Here is a 20,185-nt window from a genome sequence, read left to right as displayed (position 1 = left end):
TAATAATGCCGAATCTGAGTGTGTGTCTTTTCATGCCATTTACTTTTGATATCTTTCCAAATCGGATCTTTATCTTGTTCATGAGCAATGTCCTTTAAAGATGTGGTGATGAAGTTTTCAAAGGCGACTTTCTGAATGTAAAGAATACTGAAATTTTTCTCGAGGTTGCCTTCTGTGTTACTTTTCTCAAGCCCAGCCGGTGCGCGTGACAGTGCGTCCGCAACAATGTTCTCCTTGCCGGGAATGTAGACTATTGTGAAGCGGAATTCTTGCAGAAACAATGCCCAACGTTTTAACCTATCATGATTTAATTTTGAAGACATAAGAAACTGTAATGCACGATGATCACTGTATACTTTTACGTGCTTACCAGAAAGAAAGAAACGAAATTTGTTAAATGCCCAAACGATAGCTAAAGCTTCTAATTCAGTAACGGAATAATTTTTTTCAGATTTTGTTAGCACTCGGCTAGCAAAAGCAATGATTTTCTGAACAGTAATGTCATCTTCTATGGCTTCTTGAAATAAATGGGCACCAAGACCAACTTTGGAAGAATCAGTGCTAAGGCAGAAATCTTGTGACAGATCTGGATGAGCTAGTATTGGCGCGAAAAGTAACGCTTCTTTCAAAGAATTGAATTCCAACTGTGCTTGTTCGTCCCAGTTCCAAATAGTATTTTTTCCAGTGAGAGAACAAAATTTTGGTGTAACTAGAATTTGCATATTCAGAAAACGACGGTAAAAATTTACGAGACCTAGAAAACTGCGGACTTGTCTTTTTGTGGATGGAACAGGAATGGCTCTGATTGCTTCTAACTTTTCTGGATCCGGCTGAATGCCTTCAGAAGAAATAATATGTCCCAAAAACTTCACCTTTGACCTACCGAATTCAGACTTTTCCAAGTTAACTGTAATTCCAGATTCTGCAAAAATACGTAACAAACTGTTAAGGATGCGGTTATGTTGTTCCCATGAAGCTTCTGCTATTAGAATATCGTCCACATATAAAGTGATGTGACGTTTTAAGAACTCAGGTAATATGGAATTTAACCCACGAATGAATGCTGCTGAAGAAATGTTCAAACCAAAAGGAAGTTTCCGAAACTGATAACAAACGCCGAAACAAAGGAAAGCTGTGTATTTTCTGCATTCTGGATGAAGTTCGATCTGATAAAAGCTGGATCTGAGATCAATGGAAGACAACACTTTTACACCATTAAAATTTTGAAGAAGTTCTTCCATCGTCTGCGGCCTGTCTGTTTCAGGAATAATGATAGTATTGATTTGTCTCGAATCTAAAACAAGCCTGATCGATCCATTCTTCTTCTCAACAACATGTAATGGGTTGTTGTATGAGCTTACTGCAGGCTCAATAATGCCCTCGACAAGCATAGATTGTATTTCTGTTCTAACACGGTCCCTATAATGCGCCGGAATTACGTAAGGTCTAACACAAAATTTAGTATGCTCACGAACACGAAATTGGTATTGAAACCCCTTGATTGTTCCTGTTTTGTGAGTAAAAACTGTGGAATGTGCTTGTAAAATCTCAAAAAGGTCCTTCCTATCAGTGTCATTACAATTCTCAATTGTCTGAATTTTATTCTGAATTAACTCATTAATTTCAAATATGCCGTCAATATCATCCCTTTCAGTACTTGCAGAGTGATTGTTGGTGTCTAGTTCCGTAGAAAATTCCGAACTGTTATCTAACAGAAGGTAAAGCCGATTAATTTCCTCATCATGGTTTGAGAGCCAGTCTTCAAATTTCAAAGCTATTGACTTACCTTCTTTCTCTAAACTTATTTCAGCATCGTGAAAGCTTAAGATTGCTTTGTATTCATTCAAAAAGTCTACTCCCAGTATAATTTCCGTCGACAATAATGGAACAATAAGGAAGTTCATAGAGAAGCTGTGGCTTTGACAAAAGAATTCTAAGTTGGTTTGTTGGCGTACATCTACACTTTTTCCAAAGATTGCACCTTGTAATTTAATCTTACGTAACGGAAGTGTGGGGCAATCGTTCGCTTTGTTGCATTTGCTAAAAGCTGTTTCGCTAATTACTGAAATGGGACTGCCAGAGTCAAGTACTGCCGTAAATTTTACGTCATTTACAGTAATGTGAATCACAGGATATGCAATGGTGTTACGTGTTACGTCGTGTTCCTGGAGTAAGATGTCCCTAATGTCTTCCATTTTTACGTAATTACTAGCTACGGCAGCTGCGTCATCAGTTTCATAAGTACGTCTTGTGGCTGCCAGTGGTGTGAGTCATCGCCTATTGTCTCTTTGTTGGCGCGCGTCGTTATTGGGATTTGGAGACCTAACTTCTACAAATTCATCGTGACGAGAGTGCTCTGCTCTGTTTAAATCTCGCCAGTTCTGATGCAATTCAGGTCTGTCGTTACGATCATATCGTCTGTCGTCATGTCGGTAGTTTCCATAGTTTCTTTCTTGTCGGTCACATGGTGGAGAATTTCTCCTTGAATCGTAACTACGCGCTGGACCGTTGCGTCTAAAGTTATTCTGTCTCCCTTGATAATAGTTATTTTGGTTCCCATATTGTCTGTTTCTCTGATTGTCTCTGTGATAGTCATTACCGCGGAAAGGTGATCTTTCCCTGTAACTATTACTCTGCCAGTGGTTGTCATATGGGTGGTGTCTGTTTTGGTCACGATTTACGTTGTAAGAATAGGTTTGTCGTGGCCATTTATTGTTTCTGTCGTCACGGAATTGTGACGGATGTGACCTGTAATGATTGTTTTCCTGTTTTCGAATCCCGCGACTGTCTGTGTCAATTTCCAGTTCTTGTAACAGTCCCTGAAAAGCTTCAATGTCGTCTTTGCAACATCCTGCTAAAATAATATGCCGTAAGTGTTCAGGTAATTTGATTAAGCAAATGCGGATGAGTTCTGAGGGGCTGTATGGGTTTGACAGGTACTGATTCTTGTGCAACATGTCTTCAAAATATTTCACAAGACTGGAAAATTCAGATTGTTCGAAACGTTTCATCATTATGATGTTATGTTTTACGCGGTCTTGTGTGGCTTGAGACCAATATGCTGAGAGGAAGGCATGGTAAAATTCTCCTTCACTGTGGCAATCGTGAATGACTGATCGCATTCTTACAGCTGGTTCATTCTCCAAGTAGCCACACATAAATTCTAATCTGTGCTCCAATGACCAGTTGGGAGGAAAACAATGAGAGAATTGATGGAGCCATGCTTGTGGATGAATGTCGTTGCCAGAATTCTTAAATGTTTTGAATTTACGTGTAGTAATGAACAGCTTATAGTCAAAATCATCATGTCGGCGAGTCACATATCGGTCATTGTTACGTCGTGTCGGCGGTTCCATCTCAAAATTCGGTGCACCTTGCCAATTCCTTTCATAATTACCGAAATGCTCTGTGTTATTATTTTGTGGCTGTTCCGTATTTCTATGTCCCTCTTCCCTTATTGGGGCGCGAGTGTCCTCTGAAATACGTAATTCTTGTATTACCTGTGTCAGCTGATCTTGTACTTCCCGCATTTCTCTTTTGTATTGCGTATTAATTTGATTCTGATTTTGTTTGAATTTTCTTATTTGTTCATACTCTTCTGTGTCAGTGAAGGCTACGGGTCTTGTGTCATTCAGATCAGCATCTACCTTTGTAGATAAGTTAGTGACCTGATCCGAAAGTTCAGCTACTTTCTCCGATAGTGAACACATTTCCTCAGTGTGTTTTTCTGAACCAAGTTTCAGAGTGTCCATTTGTGTTGAAATCGAATCTACTGTGTTCTTTAAGTTTTCCTGAGTTTTTGCCAGTTGCGTAACCGAATCGGTAGATGCAACTGAGTCAATTTTAGCCCACAAGGTCTCATGATTTTCATGAACAATGGTTTGCAGCTCTTTTATGGCTGCTTCGTGATTCTGTAATGCATTTTCATGCCGCGAAAAAATAGGCTGAAAATGCTCACAAATTTGTGTTTTTACGTCATTACAGACTTTTTGACATTTCGATTCAATGTTATGTAATTCAGTAGTTAAATCTTCACGTGTTTGTTCAAGTGTGGTGTCTAACTTTTGAAGCTTTTGCTGTGTTTGTCTCTGATTTTGTTCCATTGTGTGTAACTGTTGCTGTGTTTGTTTCTGGTGTTGTTCCATTGTGTCTAACTTTTGAAGATTTTGTTCCACTGTGTCTAACTTTTTAAGATTTTGTTCCATTGTGTCTAACTTTAGAAGATTTTGTCCCATTTGTTGCATTAATTGTAATAACAATGCATTAGTGTCTGGAATCTGTTCCTCTACGCTTTTCGGCAGTGCATTTGCACCAGCAACATTCACATTTTGACAAGCAGAAAATGTGTCTTGACTCATTTGAGAAAACGGTGAGGACGCAAAACCTGAATCTACAGTATTTGCAAAATTGTGTCCTATCATTTCGGATTCCTGAGGCGAGCTGTTGCCGACCGATCGATCGATAATGCTTCCCTGTTCACTACCTGTTTGACTGTCTACGCCATTGTTTGACGTCCGCTCCATTTCCCTATGCACAGTTACCAAATTACTACTTTGAACATTAGTTAACTCATTACACAGTGGCGCTAACACATTGCTTTCGTCTTCACTGTCGTTTCTCATTTTACTTTGGAGCCGAGTGTTACGTTTTTCACACGCCATTATTGTGACAATATTTCACACGATAACACAGAAAAACACAATTTGAAGAGCAAAAATAAGAGAACACATTAACATAGCACTGAAAATAATATGTAGTTAATTACAAGCGCAGCTGCGAAATACTTGTTGCAAATCTACATGCATGCCACAACTGTTTTACATTACAACAATGAAAGACTGCAACTACAAAGGAGATTCTCTCTACAATTACGCGCTAGCAATAAACAAAAGCTACACTAAATACACAAACTACAAGAAAAAATCAGAAGATTCCAGTGAGGTATCCTAGGCTAAGGGTCGACATATGAAACGTCCCCTTTGAACAATTTTACATGTGAAACGTCCACTTAGAACAATTGTACATGACTGTGCTTAACCTGACACACAATAATTTTAGCGCAACGCAATCTGACTATCAAAAATCCCTGCAAAAGAATGGCCCTGAGTAACATTAAACTATACTTTTCACAAATCACTTACCTCACAAAAATCTTCGCTACTCAAGCTACTGCAAAACAGCGAGTGCCACTACTGCCAGCTAAATAAAAGATTCAAACTACTGAAGGCACTAACTACTGATAGGGATAGTTAGCAAATGAAAGATATTAATAGAGAACAAACACTGTATTTACCTTAATAGTCATCAATAGTCATAATATATACAGCAGCTCATGACATCAATTTTTACAAATTTCAAACTCCGCCATCTCTGTCCTCACATCCACCACTGCTGGCGGCTCCCCTCCAACTGCCCAGCGCTATGCGCTGTTCGCATCCAGCTATAGCAGTTCATGACAACAATGGCAGACAACAATTCAAACTAGCCACATACTGCACACAGCACAGCCAGTGATTTTCATATAGAGAGTGCTACGTAACGTTGCCAATAAAAAACATAAACAGCAAACTTACATAAAGAAAACATAAACAGCCTACTTACAGTTGTGCCACAAGTTTATCTTCTCCCATTTTTGCATTTTTCCCATATTTGCGTTTTTGCCATATTTGCGTTTTTCCTATAATTGCGTTTTTCCCATTTTTGCGTATTTCCCATATTTGCATTTTTCCCACATTTGCATTTTTCCCATATTTGCGATTTTGCCATTTTTGCGTTTTTACCATTTTTTGGTTATTGCCATTTTTGCGTTTTTGCCATTTTTGCGTGTTTTCCATTTGCGAAAATTCCATTTTGCGTTTTTGCCATTATTGCGTTTTTGCCATTTTGCGTTTTTGCCATTTTGCCTTTGTGACATTTTGCGTTTTTGACATTTTGCGTTTTTGCCATTTTTGCGTTTTTGCCATACTTGCGTTTTTGCAATTTTTACGTTTTTGCTATTTTTGCGTTTTCCCCATATTTGCGTTTTTCCCATATTTGCGTTTTTCCCATATTTGCATTTTTGCCACATTTGGGTTTTTGTCATATTTGCGCTTTTGCCATATTTGCGTCTTTGCCATATTTGCGTCTTTGCCATATTAGCGTCTTTGCCATATTTGCGTCTTTGCCATATTAGCGTCATTGCCATATTTGCGTCCTTGCCATATTTGCGTTTTTGCCATTTTTGCGTTTTTGTCATATTTCCTTTTTGTCATTTTTGCGTTTTTGCCATTTTTGCGATTTTGCCGTTTTTGCGTTTTTGCCATTTTGCGTTTTTGCCGTTTTGCCTTTTTGGCATTTAGCATTTTTGACATTTTGACATTTTTGCGTTTTTGCAATTTTTTTGCGTTTTTGTCATTTTTCCTTTTTGTCATTTTTGCGTTTTTGCCATTTTTGCGATTTTGCCATTTTTGCGTTTTTGCCATTTTTGGGTTATTGCCATTTTTGCGTTTTTGCCATTTTTGCGTGTTTTCCATTTGCAAAAATTCCATTTTGCGTTTTTGCCATTATTGCGTTTTTGCCATTTTGCCTTTTTGGCATTTTGCGTTTTTGACATTTTTCGTTTTTCCCATTTTTCGTTTTTGCCATTTTTGCGTTTTTGCCATACTGCGTTTTTGCAATTTTTACGTTTTTGCCATTTTTGCGTTTTCCCCATATTTGCGTTTTTCCCATATTTGCGTTTTTCCCATATTTGCATTTTTGCCACATTTGGGTTTTTGTCATATTTTCGCTTTTGCCATATTTGCGTCTTTGCCATATTTGCGTCTTTGCCATATTAGCGTCTTTGCCATATTTGCGTCTTTGCCATATTAGCATCTTTGCCATATTTGCGTCTTTGCCATATTTGCGTTTTTGCTATTTTTGCGTTTTTGTCATTTTTCCTTTTTGTCATTTTTGCGTTTTTGCCATTTTTGCGATTTTGCCATTTTTGCGTTTTTGCCATTTTGCGTTTTTGCCATTTTGCCTTTTTGACATTTTGCGTTTTTGACATTTTGCGTTTTTGCCATTTTTGCGTTTTTGCAATTTTTTTGCGTTTTTGTCATTTTTCCTTCTTGTCATTTTTGAGATTTTGCCATTTTCGCGATTTTGCCATTTTTGCGTTTTTGCCATTTTGCCTTTTTGACATTTTGCGTTTTTGCCATTTTTGCGTTTTGCCATACTTGCGTTTTTGCAATTTTTACGTTTTTGCCATTTTTGCGTTTTCGCCATATTTGCGATTTTCTCATATTTTTGTTTTTGCCATATTTGCATCTTTGCCATATTAGCGACTTTGCCATATTTGCCTCTTTGCCATATTTGCGTTTTTGCCATTTTCGCGTTTTTGTCATTTTTCCTTTTTGTCATTTTTGCGTTTTTGCCATTTTTGCGATTTTGCCATTTTTGCGTTTTTGCCATTTTTGGGTTATTGCCATTTTTGCGTTTTTGCCATTTTTGCGTGTTTTCCATTTTTACGTTTTTGCCATTATTGCGTTTTTGCCATTTTGCGTTTTTGACATTTTGCGTTTTTGCCATTTTTGCGTTTTTGCCATATTTGCGTTTTTTCCTTTTTTGCGTTTTTCCCATATTTGCGTCTTTCCCATATTTATGTTTTACCCATATTTGCGTATTTCCCATATTTGCGTTTTTCGCATATTTGCGTTTTTCCCATATTTGCGTTTTTCACATATTTGCGTTTGTTACATATTTGCGTTTTTCCCATTTTTGGTTTTTTCCCATATTTGGGTTTTTCCCATATTTGCGTTTTTCCATATTTGCGTTTTTCCCAAATTTGCGATTCTCATATATTTCGTGAACCTTCGACGATTCAGACTATGTCCTACCAACCCATTCTTTATTTTTGTCAAGTTGTGCCACAAGTTTATCTTCTCTCATTTTTGCATTTTTCCCATATTTGCGTTTTTGCCATATTTGCGTTTTTCCCATAATTGCGTTTTTCCTTTATTTGCGTTTCTCCCATATTTGCGTTTTTCCCATATTTGCATTTTTGCCACATTTGGGTTTTTGTCATATTTGCGCTTTTGCCATATCTGCGTCTTTGCCATATTTGCGTCTTTGCCATATTTGCATCTTTGCCATATTTGCGTCTTTGCCATATTTGCGTTTTTGCCATTTTTGCGTTTTTGTCATTTTTGCCTTTTTGTCATTTTTGCGTTTTTGCCATTTTTGCGATTTTGCCATTTTTGCGTTTTTGCCAGTTTTGGGTTATTGCATTTTTTGCGTTTTTGCCATTTTTGCGTGTTTGCCATTTTTGCGTTTTTTCCATTTTGGTGATTTTGCCCTTTTCGTATTTGCCATTTTGCGATTTTGCCATTTTGCGTTTTCGCCATACTTGCGTTTTTGCAATTTTTACGTTTTTGCCATTTTTGCGTTTTCCCCATATTTGCGATGTTCTCATATTTGCGTTTTTGCCATATTTGCGTTTTTGCCATATTTGCGTTTTTGCCATATTTGCGTTTTTGGCATTTTTGCGTCCTATAAACCCATTCTTTCATTTTGTCAAGTTGTGCCTCAAGTTTTTCTTCTCCCATTTTTGCATGTTTCCCATATTATCGTTTTTCCCATATTTGCGTTTTTTCCATATTTGCGTTTTTCCCATATTTGCGTTTTTCCCATATTTGCGTTTTTGCCATATTTGCGTTTTTCCTATATTTGCGTTTTTCCCGTATTTGCGTTTTTCCCATATTTGCGCTTTTCCGTTATTTACGTTTTTCCCATATTTGCGTTTTTCCCATATTTGCGTTTTTCCCGTATTTGCGTTTTTTCTATATTTGCGTTTTTCCCATCTTTGCGTTTTTCCCATATTTGCGTTTTTCCGATATTTGCGATTTTGCCATATTTGCGTTTCTCATATATTTCGTTAACCTTCGATGATTCAGACTATGTCCTACCAACCCATTCTTTATTTTTGTCAAGTAGTGCCACAAGTTTATCTTGTCCCATTTTTGCATTTTTCCCATATTTGCGTTTTTCCCATATTTGCGCTTTTCCAATATGTACGTTTTTCCCATATTTGCGTTTTTCCCATATTTGCGTTTTTGCCATATTTGGGTTTTTGCCATATTTACGTTTTTGCCATATGTGCGTTTTTGCCAGATTTGCTTTTTTGCCATTTTTGCGGTTTGCCATTTTTGCCTGTTTGCCATTTTTGCGATTTCCGAATATTTGTGATTTTCCCATATTTGCGATTTTCTCATATTTGCATATTTGCCATATTTGCGTTTTTGCCTTATTTGCGTTTTCCATATTTGCGTTTTTGCCATATTTGCGTTTCTCATATATTTCGTGAACCTTCGATGATTCAGTCTATGTCCTACCAACCCATTCTTTCTTTTTGTCAAGTTGTGCCACAAGTTTATCTTCTCCCATTTTTGCATGTGTCCCATGTTTGCGTTTTTCCCATATTTGCGATTCTGCCAAATTTGCGTTTCTTCCATATTTGCGTTTCTGCCATAATTGCGTTTCTGCCATAATTGCGTTTCTGCCATATTTGCGTTTCTGCCATATTTGCGTTTCTGCCATATTTGCGTTTCTGCCATATTCGCGTTCTTGCCATATTTGAGTTCTTGCCATATTGCGTTCTTGCCATATTTGCGTCCTGCCATATTTCCGTTCTTGCAATATTTGCGTTTTTTCCTTTTTTGCGTTTTTCGCATATTTGCGTTTTTCGCATATTTGCGTTTTTCCCATATTTGCGTTTTTCACATATTTGCGTTTTTTACATATTTGCATCTTTCCCATATTTGGTTTTTTCCCATATTTGCGTTTTTCCCATATTTGCGTTTTTCCCATATTTGCATTTTCCCATATTTGCGTTTTTCCCATATTTGCGTTTTTCCATATTTGCGTTTTTCCCAAATTTGCGTTTCTCATATATTTCGTGAACCTTCGACAATTCAGACTATGTCCTACCAACCCATTCTTTATTTTTGTCAAGTTGTGCCAGAAGTTTATCTTCTCCCATTTTTGCATTATTCCCATATTTGCGTTTTTCCCATATTTGCGTTTTTCCCATAATTGCGTTTTTCCCTTATTTGCGTTTTTGCCATATTTGCGTCTTTGCCATATTTGCGTCTTTGCCATATTAGCGTCTTTGCCATATTTGCATCTTTGCCATATTTGCTTTTTTGCCATTTATGCGTTTTTGTCATTTTTGCCTTTTTGTCATTTTTGCGTTTTTGCCATTTTTGCGATTTTGCATTTTTGCAATTTTGCCATTTTGCGTTTTTGCCATTTTGTGGTTTTTGTCATTTTTTCGTTTTTGCCATACTTGCGTTTTTGCAATTTTTACGTTTTTGCCCATTTTCTCATATTTTCGTTTTTCCCATATTTTCGATTTTCCCATATTTGCGTTTTTGCCACATTTGCGTTCTTGCCATATTTGCGTTTTTGCCGTATTTGCGTTTTTGCCATATTATCGTTTTTCGCATAATTGCGTTTCTCATATATTTCGTGAATCTTCGACGATTCAGACTATGTCCTACCAACCCATTCTTTCTTTTTGTCAAGTTGTGCCACAAGTTTGTCTTCTCCCAGTTTTGCATGTTTCCCATATTGGCGTTTTTCCCATATTTGCATTTCTTCCATATTTGCGTTCTTGCCATATTTGCATTCTTGCCAGATTTCCGATCTTGCCATGTTTGCATTCTTGCCATATTTGCGTTCTTGCCATATTTGCATTCTTGCCATATTCGCGTTCTTGCCATATTTGCGTTTTTCCCTTTTTTGCGTCATTCCCATATTTGCATTTTTCGCATATTTGCGTTTTTCCCATATTTGCGTTTTTCCCGTATTTGTGTTTCTCCCATATTTGCGCTTTTCCGTTATTTACGTTTTTCCCATATTTGCGTTTTTCCCATATTTGCGTTTTTCCCATATTTGCGTTTTTCCCATATTTGCGTTTTTCCCATATTTACGTTTCTCATATATTTCGTTAACCTTCGACGATTCAGACTATGTCCTACCAACCAATTCTTTATTTTTGTCAAGTAGTGCCACAAGTTTATCTTGTACCATTTTTGCATTTTTCCCATATTTGCGTTTTTTCCCTATTTTCCGTTTTTTTCCATATGTATGTTTTTCCCATAGTTGCGTTTTTCCCATATTTGCATTTCTGCCATATTTGCGTTTCTGCCATATTTGCGTTCTTGCCATATTTGAGTTCTTGCCATATTTGTGTTCTTGCCATATTGCGATTTTGCCATATTTGCGTTGTTGCCATAATTGCGTTTTTGCCATTTTTGCGATTTTGCAATTTTTGCGTTTTTGCCATTTTTGGGTTATTGCCATATTTGCATTTTTGCCATTTTTGCATGTTTGCCATATTTGCGTTTTTGCCATTTTTGCGTTTTTGCCATTTTGCGTTTTTGACATTTTGCGTTTTTGCCATTTTTGCGTTTTTGCCATACTTGCGTTTTTGCAATTTTTACGTTTTTGCCATTTTTGCGTTTTCCCCATATTTGCGATTTTCTCATATTTGTGTTTTTGCCATATTTGCGTTTTTGCCATATTTGCGTTTTTGGCATTTTTGCGTATTTCCCATATTTGCGTTTCTCACATATTTCGTGAACCTTCGACGATTCAGACTATGTCCTACCAACCCATTCTTTCTTTTTGTCAAGTTGTGCCAGAACTTCATCTACTACCATTTTTGCATGTTTCCCATATTTGCTTATTTCCCATATTTGCGTTTCGGCCATATTTGCGTTTCTGCCATATTTGCGTTTTTGCCATATATGCGTTTCTGGCATATTTGCATTTCTGCCATATTTGTGTTTTTGCCATATTTGCGTTTTCTCCATATTTGCGTTTTTCCCAAATTTGCGATTCTCATATATTTCGTGAACCTTCGACGATTCAGACTATGTCCTACCAACCCATTCTTTATTTTTGTCAAGTTGTACCACAAGTTTATCTTCTCTCATTTTTGCATTTTTCCCATATTTGCGTTTTTGCCATATTTGCGTTTTTCCCATAATTGCGTTTTTCCTTTATTTGCGTTTTTCCCATATTTGCGTTTTTCCCATATTTGCATTTTTGCCACATTTGGGTTTTTGTCATATTTGCGCTTTTGCCATATCTGCGTCTTTGCCATATTTGCGTCTTTGCCATATTTGCATCTTTGCCATATTTGCGTCTTTGCCATATTTGCGTTTTTGCCATTTTTGCGTTTTTGTCATTTTTGCCTTTTTGTCATTTTTGCGTTTTTGCCATTTTTGCGATTTTGCCATTTTTGCGTTTTTGCCAGTTTTGGGTTATAGCCTTTTTTGCGTTTTTGCCATTTTTGCGTGTTTGCCATTTTTGCGTTTTTTCCATTTTGGTGATTTTGCCCTTTTCGTATTTGCCATTTTGCGATTTTGCCATTTTGCGTTTTCGCCATACTTGCGTTTTTGCAATTTTTACGTTTTTGCCATTTTTGCGTTTTCCCCATATTTGCGATTTTCTCATATTTGTGTTTTTGCCATATTTGCGTTTTTGCCATATTTGCGTTTTTGGCATTTTTGCGTATTTCCCATATTTGCGTTTCTCACATATTTCGTGAACCTTCGACGATTCAGACTATGTCCTATAAACCCATTCTTTCATTTTGTCAAGTTGTGCCTCAAGTTTTTCTTCTCCCATTTTTGCATGTTTCCCATATTATCGTTTTTCCCATATTTGCGTTTTTCCCATATTTGCGTTTTTTCCATATTTGCGTTTTTCCCATATTTGCGTTTTTCCCATATTTGCGTTTTTGCCATATTTGCGTTTTTCCTATATTTGCGTTTTTCCCGTATTTGCGTTTTTCCCATATTTGCGCTTTTCCGTTATTTACGTTTTTCCCATATTTGCGTTTTTCCCATATTAGCGTTTTTCCCATATTTGCGTTTTTCCCGTATTTGCGTTTTTTCTATATTTGCGTTTTTCCCATCTTTGCGTTTTTCCCATATTTGCGTTTTTCCGATATTTGCGATTTTGCCATATTTGCGTTTCTCATATATTTCGTTAACCTTCGATGATTCAGACTATGTCCTACCAACCCATTCTTTATTTTTGTCAAGTAGTGCCACAAGTTTATCTTGTCCCATTTTTGCATTTTTCCCATATTTGCGTTTTTCCCATATTTGCGCTTTTCCAATATGTACGTTTTTCCCATATTTGCGTTTTTCCCATATTTGCGTTTTTGCCATATTTGGGTTTTTGCCATATTTACGTTTTTGCCATATGTGCGTTTTTGCCAGATTTGCTTTTTTGCCATTTTTGCGGTTTGCCATTTTTGCCTGTTTGCCATTTTTGCGATTTCCGAATATTTGTGATTTTCCCATATTTGCGATTTTCTCATATTTGCATATTTGCCATATTTGCGTTTTTGCCATATTTGCGTTTTCCATATTTGCGTTTTTGCCATATTTGCGTTTCTCATATATTTCGTGAACCTTCGATGATTCAGTCTATGTCCTACCAACCCATTCTTTCTTTTTGTCAAGTTGTGCCACAAGTTTATCTTCTCCCATTTTTGCATGTGTCCCATGTTTGCGTTTTTCCCATATTTGCGATTCTGCCAAATTTGCGTTTCTTCCATATTTGCGTTTCTGCCATAATTGCGTTTCTGCCATAATTGCGTTTCTGCCATATTTGCGTTTCTGCCATATTTGCGTTTCTGCCATATTTGCGTTTCTGCCATATTCGCGTTCTTGCCATATTTGAGTTCTTGCCATATTGCGTTCTTGCCATATTTGCGTCCTGCCATATTTCCGTTCTTGCAATATTTGCGTTTTTTCCTTTTTTGCGTTTTTCGCATATTTGCGTTTTTCGCATATTTGCGTTTTTCCCATATTTGCGTTTTTCACATATTTGCGTTTTTTACATATTTGCATCTTTCCCATATTTGGTTTTTTCCCATATTTGCGTTTTTCCCATATTTGCGTTTTTCCCATATTTGCATTTTCCCATATTTGTGTTTTTCTCATATTTGCGTTTTTCCATATTTGCGTTTTTCCCAAATTTGCGTTTCTCATATATTTCGTGAACCTTCGACAATTCAGACTATGTCCTACCAACCCATTCTTTATTTTTGTCAAGTTGTGCCAGAAGTTTATCTTCTCCCAATTTTGCATTATTCCCATATTTGCGTTTTTCCCATATTTGCGTTTTTCCCATAATTGCGTTTTTCCCTTATTTGCGTTTTTGCCATATTTGCGTCTTTGCCATATTTGCGTCTTTGCCATATTAGCGTCTTTGCCATATTTGCATCTTTGCCATATTTGCTTTTTTGCCATTTATGCGTTTTTGTCATTTTTGCCTTTTTGTCATTTTTGCGTTTTTGCCATTTTTGCGATTTTGCCATTTTTGCGTTTTTGCCATTTTGCGTTTTTGCCATTTTGCGGTTTTTGTCATTTTTTCGTTTTTGCCATACTTGCGTTTTTGCAATTTTTACGTTTTTGCCCATTTTCTCATATTTTCGTTTTTCCCATATTTTCGATTTTCCCATATTTGCGTTTTTGCCACATTTGCGTTCTTGCCATATTTGCGTTTTTGCCGTATTTGCGTTTTTGCCATATTATCGTTTTTCGCATAATTGCGTTTCTCATATATTTCGTGAATCTTCGACGATTCAGACTATGTCCTACCAACCCATTCTTTCTTTTTGTCAAGTTGTGCCACAAGTTTGTCTTCTCCCAGTTTTGCATGTTTCCCATATTGGCGTTTTTCCCATATTTGCATTTCTTCCATATTTGCGTTCTTGCCATATTTGCATTCTTGCCAGATTTCCGATCTTGCCATGTTTGCATTCTTGCCATATTTGCGTTCTTGCCATATTTGCATTCTTGCCATATTCGCGTTCTTGCCATATTTGCGTTTTTCCCTTTTTTGCGTCTTTCCCATATTTGCATTTTTCGCATATTTGCGTTTTTCCCATATTTGCGTTTTTCCCGTATTTGTGTTTCTCCCATATTTGCGCTTTTCCGTTATTTACGTTTTTCCCATATTTGCGTTTTTCCCATATTTGCGTTTTTCCCATATTTGCGTTTTTCCCATATTTGCGTTTTTCCCATATTTACGTTTCTCATATATTTCGTTAACCTTCGACGATTCAGACTATGTCCTACCAACCAATTCTTTATTTTTGTCAAGTAGTGCCACAAGTTTATCTTGTACCATTTTTGCATTTTTCCCATATTTGCGTTTTTTCCCTATTTTCCGTTTTTTTCCATATGTATGTTTTTCCCATAGTTGCGTTTTCCCCATATTTGCGTTTCTGCCATATTTGCGTTTCTGCCATATTTGCGTTCTTGCCATATTTGAGTTCTTGCCATATTTGTGTTCTTGCCATATTGCGTTTTTGCCATATTTGCGTTGTTGCCATAATTGCGTTTTTGCCATTTTTGCGATTTTGCAATTTTTGCGTTTTTGCCATTTTTGGGTTATTGCCATATTTGCATTTTTGCCATTTTTGCATGTTTGCCATATTTGCGTTTTTGCCATTTTTGCGTTTTTGCCATTTTGCGTTTTTGACATTTTGCGTTTTTGCCATTTTTGCGTTTTTGCCATACTTGCGTTTTTGCAATTTTTACGTTTTTGCCATTTTTGCGTTTTCCCCATATTTGCGATTTTCTCATATTTGTGTTTTTGCCATATTTGCGTTTTTGCCATATTTGCGTTTTTGGCATTTTTGCGTATTTCCCATATTTGCGTTTCTCACATATTTCGTGAACCTTCTACGATTCAGACTATGTCCTACCAACCCATTCTTTCTTTTTGTCAAGTTGTGCCAGAACTTCATCTACTACCATTTTTGCATGTTTCCCATATTTGCTTATTTCCCATATTTGCGTTTCGGCCATATTTGCGTTTCTGCCATATTTGCGTTTTTGCCATATATGCGTTTCTGGCATATTTGCATTTCTGCCATATTTGTGTTTTTGCCATATTTGCGTTTTTTCCATATTTGCATATTTTCCATATTTGCGTTTCTCATATATTTCATGAACCTTCGACGATTCAGACTATGTCCTACCAACCCATTCTTTCTTTTTGTCAAGTAGTGCCACAAGTTTTTCTTCTCCCATTTTTGCATGTTTCCCATATTATCGTTTTTCCCATATTTGCGTTTTTCCCATATTTGCGTTTTTCCCATATTTGCGTTTTTGCCATATTTGCGTTTTTGCCATATTTGCGTTATTGCCATATTTGCGTTTTTGCCATATTTGCGTTTTTCCCATATTTGCGTTTTTCGCGTATTTGCGTTTTTCCCATATTTGCGCTTTTCCGTTATTTACGTTTTTCCCATATTTGCGTTTTTCCCATATTAGCGTTTTTCCGATATTTGCGTTTTTCCCGTATTTGCGTTTTTTCCATATTTGCGTTTTTCCCATATTTGCGTTCTTCCCATATTTGCGTTTTTCCCATATTTGCGTTTTTCCCATATTTGCATATCTCATATATTTCGTTAACCTTCGACGATTCAGACTATGTACTACCAACCCATTCTTCATTTTTGTCAAGTAGTGCCACAAGTTTATCTTGTCCCATTTTTGCATTTTTCCCATATTTGCGTTTTTCCCATATTAGCGTTTTTCCCATATGTACGTTTTTCCCATATTTGCGTTTTTCCCATATTTGCGTTTTTGCCATATTTATGTTTTTGCCATATTTACGTTTTTGCCATTGTGCATTTTTGCCAGATTTGCTTTTTTGCCATTTTTGCGGTTTGCCATTTTTGCGTTTTTGCCATTTTTGCGATTTCCGAATATTTGTGATTTTCCCATATTTGCGATTTTCTCATATTTGCATTTTTGCCATATTTGCGTTTTTGCCATATTTGCGTTTTTGCCATCTTTGCGTTTTTGCCATATTTGCGTTTCTCATATATTTCGTGAACCTTTGATGATTCAGACTATGTCCTACCAACCCATTCTTTCTTTTTGTCAAGTTGTGCCACAAGTTTATCTTCTCCCATTTTTGCATGTTTCCCATATTTGCGTTTTTCCCATATTTGCGTTTCTGGCATATTTGCGTTTCTGCCATATTTGCGTTTCTGCCATATTTGCGTTTCTGCCATAATTGCGTTTCTGCCATATTTGCGTTTCTGCCGTATTTGCGTTTCTGCCATATTTGCGTTCTTGCCATATTTGAGTTCTTGCCATATTTGTGTTCTTGCCATATTGCGTTCTTGCCATATTTGCGTTCTTGCCATATTTGCGTTCTTGCCATATTTGCGTTTTTTCCTTTTTTGCGTTTTTCCCATATTTGCGTCTTTCCCATATTGGGTTTTTCCCATTTTTGCGTATATCCCAAATTTGCGTTTTTCACATATTTGTGTTTTTCGCGTATTTGCGTTTTTCCCGTATTTGCGTTTTTCACATATTTGCGTTTTTTACATATTTGCGTTATTCCCATATTTGGTTTTTTCCCATATTTGCGTTTTTCCCATAATTGCATTTTTCCCATATTTGCGTTTTTCCCATATTTGCATTCTTCCCATATTTGCGTTTTTCCATATTTGCGTTTTTCCCATATTTGCGTTTCTCATATATTTCGTGAACCTTCGACGATTCAGACTATGTCCTACCAACCCATTCTTTATTTTTGTCAAGTTGTGCCACAAGTTTATCTTCTCCCATTTTTGCATATTTCCCATATTTGCGTTTTTCCCATATTTGCGTTTTTCCCATATTTGCGTTTGTCCCTTATTTGCGTTTTTCCCATATTTGTGTTTTTCCCATATTTGTATTTTTGCCACATTTGCGTTTTCGTCATATTTGCGTTTTTGCCATATTTGCGTCTTTGCCATATTTGCGTCTTTGCCATATTTGCGTCTTTGCCATATTTGCGTCTTTGCCATATTTGCGTTTTTGCCATTTTTGCGTTTTTGTCAGTTTTGCGTTTTTGCCATATTTGCGATTTTGCCATTTTTGCGTCTTTGCCATTTTGTGTTTTTGCTATTTTTGCGTTTTTGCCATTTTTGCGTTTTTGCCATTTTTGCGTTTTTGCCATTTTTGCGTTTTTACCATTTTGCGTTTTTGCCATTTTGCGTTTATGCCATTTTTGCGTTTTTGCCATATTTGCGTTTTTCCCATATTTGCGTTATACCCATATTTGCGTTTTTCCCGTATTTGCGTTTTTCACATATTTGCGCTTTTCCGTTATTTACGTTTTTCCTATATTTGCGTTTTACCCATATTTGCATTTTTCCGATATTTGCGTTTTTCCCACATTTGCGTTTTTCCCATATTTGCGTTTTTCCCATATTTGCGTTTTTCCCATAGTTGCGTTTTTCCATATTTGCGTTTTTCCATATTTGCGTTTTTCCCAAATTTGCGTTTCTCATATATTTCGTGAACTTTCGACAATTCAGACTATGTCCTACCAACCCATTCTTTCTTTTTGTCAAGTTGTGCCACAAGTTTTTTTCTCCCATTTTTGCATATTTCCCATATTTGCTTATTCCCCATAATTGCGTTTCTGCCATATTTGCGTTTCTGCCATATTTGCGTTTCTGCCATATTTGCGTTTCTGCCATATTTGCGTTTCTGCCATATTTGCGTTTCTGCCATATTTATGTTTTTGTCATATTTTCGTTTTTGCCATATTTGCGTATTTCCCATATTTGCGTTTCTCATATATTTCGTGAACCTTCGACGATTCAGACTATTTCCTACCAACCCATTCTTTCTTTTTGTCAAGTTGTGCCACAAGTTTTTTTCTCCCTTTTTTGCATATTTCCCATATTTGCGTTTTTCCCATATTTGCGATTTTCCCATATTTGCGTTTTTGCCATATTTGCGTTTTTGCCATATTTGCGTTTTTGCCATATTTGTGTATTTCCCATATTTGCGTTTCTCACATATTTCGTGAACCTTGGACGATTCAGACTATGTCCTACCAACCCATTCTTTATTTTTGTCCAGTTGTGCCACAAGTTTATTTTCTCCCCTTTTTGCATTTTTCCCGTATTTGCGTTTTTTCCATATTTGCGTTTTTCCCATATTTGCTTTTTTCCCATATGTGCGTTTTTGCCAAATTAGCGTTTTTGCCATATTTGAGTTTTCGCCATATTTGAGTTTTTGCCATATTTCCGTTTTTGCCATATTTCCATTTTTGGCATTTTTGCGTTTTTGCCATTTTCGCGTTTTTGCCATATTTGCGTTTTTGCTATATTTGCGTTATTGCCACTTTTGCGTTTTTACCTTCTTTGCGTTTTTGCCATTTTTGCGTTTTTGTCATTTTTGCATTTTTGCCATTTTTGCGATTTTCCGATTTTTGCGTTTTTGCCATTTTTGTGTTTTTGCCATTTTTGTGTTTTTGCCATTTTTGCGTTTTTGCCATTTTTGCGTCTTTGCCATTTTGCATTTTTGCCATTTTGCGTGTTTGCCATATTTGCGTTTTTGCAATATTTACGTTTTTGCCACATTATCGTTTTTGCAATTTTTACGTGTTTCCCATTTTTGCGTTTTCCCATATTTGCGATTTTCTCATATTTGCGTTTTTGCCATATTTGCGTTTTTGCCATATTTGCGTTTTTCCCATATTTGCGTTTTTCCCATATGTGCGTTTTTCCCATATGTGCGTTTTTCCCATATTTGCGTTTTTCCCATATTTGCGTTTTTGCCATATTTGGGTTTTCGCCATATTTGCGTTTTTGCCATATTTCCGTTTTTGTCATTTTTGCGTTTTTGCCATATTTCCGTTTTCGCCATTTTTGCGTTTTTGCCATTTTTGCGTTTTTGCGATATTTGAGTTTTTGCCATATTTGCGTTTTTGCCATTTTTGCGATTTTGCCATTTTTGCGTTTTGCCATATTTGCGTTTTCCCCATGTTTGCGATTTTCCCATATTTGCGATTTTGCCATATTTGCGTTTTTGCCATATTTGCGTTTTTGCCATATTTGCGTTTTTGCCATATTTGCGTTTTTACCATAGTTGCGTTTTTGACATATTTGCGTTTTTCCCAGATTTGCGTTTCTCATATATTTCGTGAACCTTCGATGATTCAGACTATGTCCTTCCAACCCATTCTTTCTTTTCGTCAAGTTGTGCCACAAGTTTATCTTCTCCCATTTTTGCATGTTTACCATATTTGCGTTTTTCCCATATTTGCGTTTCCGCCATATTTGCGTTTTTGCCATATTTGCGGTTCTGCCATATTTGCGTTTCTGCCATATTTGCGTTTC

The sequence above is a fragment of the Schistocerca cancellata genome, chromosome 4 (assembly GCF_023864275.1).
Source record: "Schistocerca cancellata isolate TAMUIC-IGC-003103 chromosome 4, iqSchCanc2.1, whole genome shotgun sequence".
Classification (NCBI taxonomy): Eukaryota; Metazoa; Arthropoda; class Insecta; order Orthoptera; family Acrididae; genus Schistocerca; species Schistocerca cancellata.
This window is presented reverse-complemented; position numbering follows the sequence as displayed.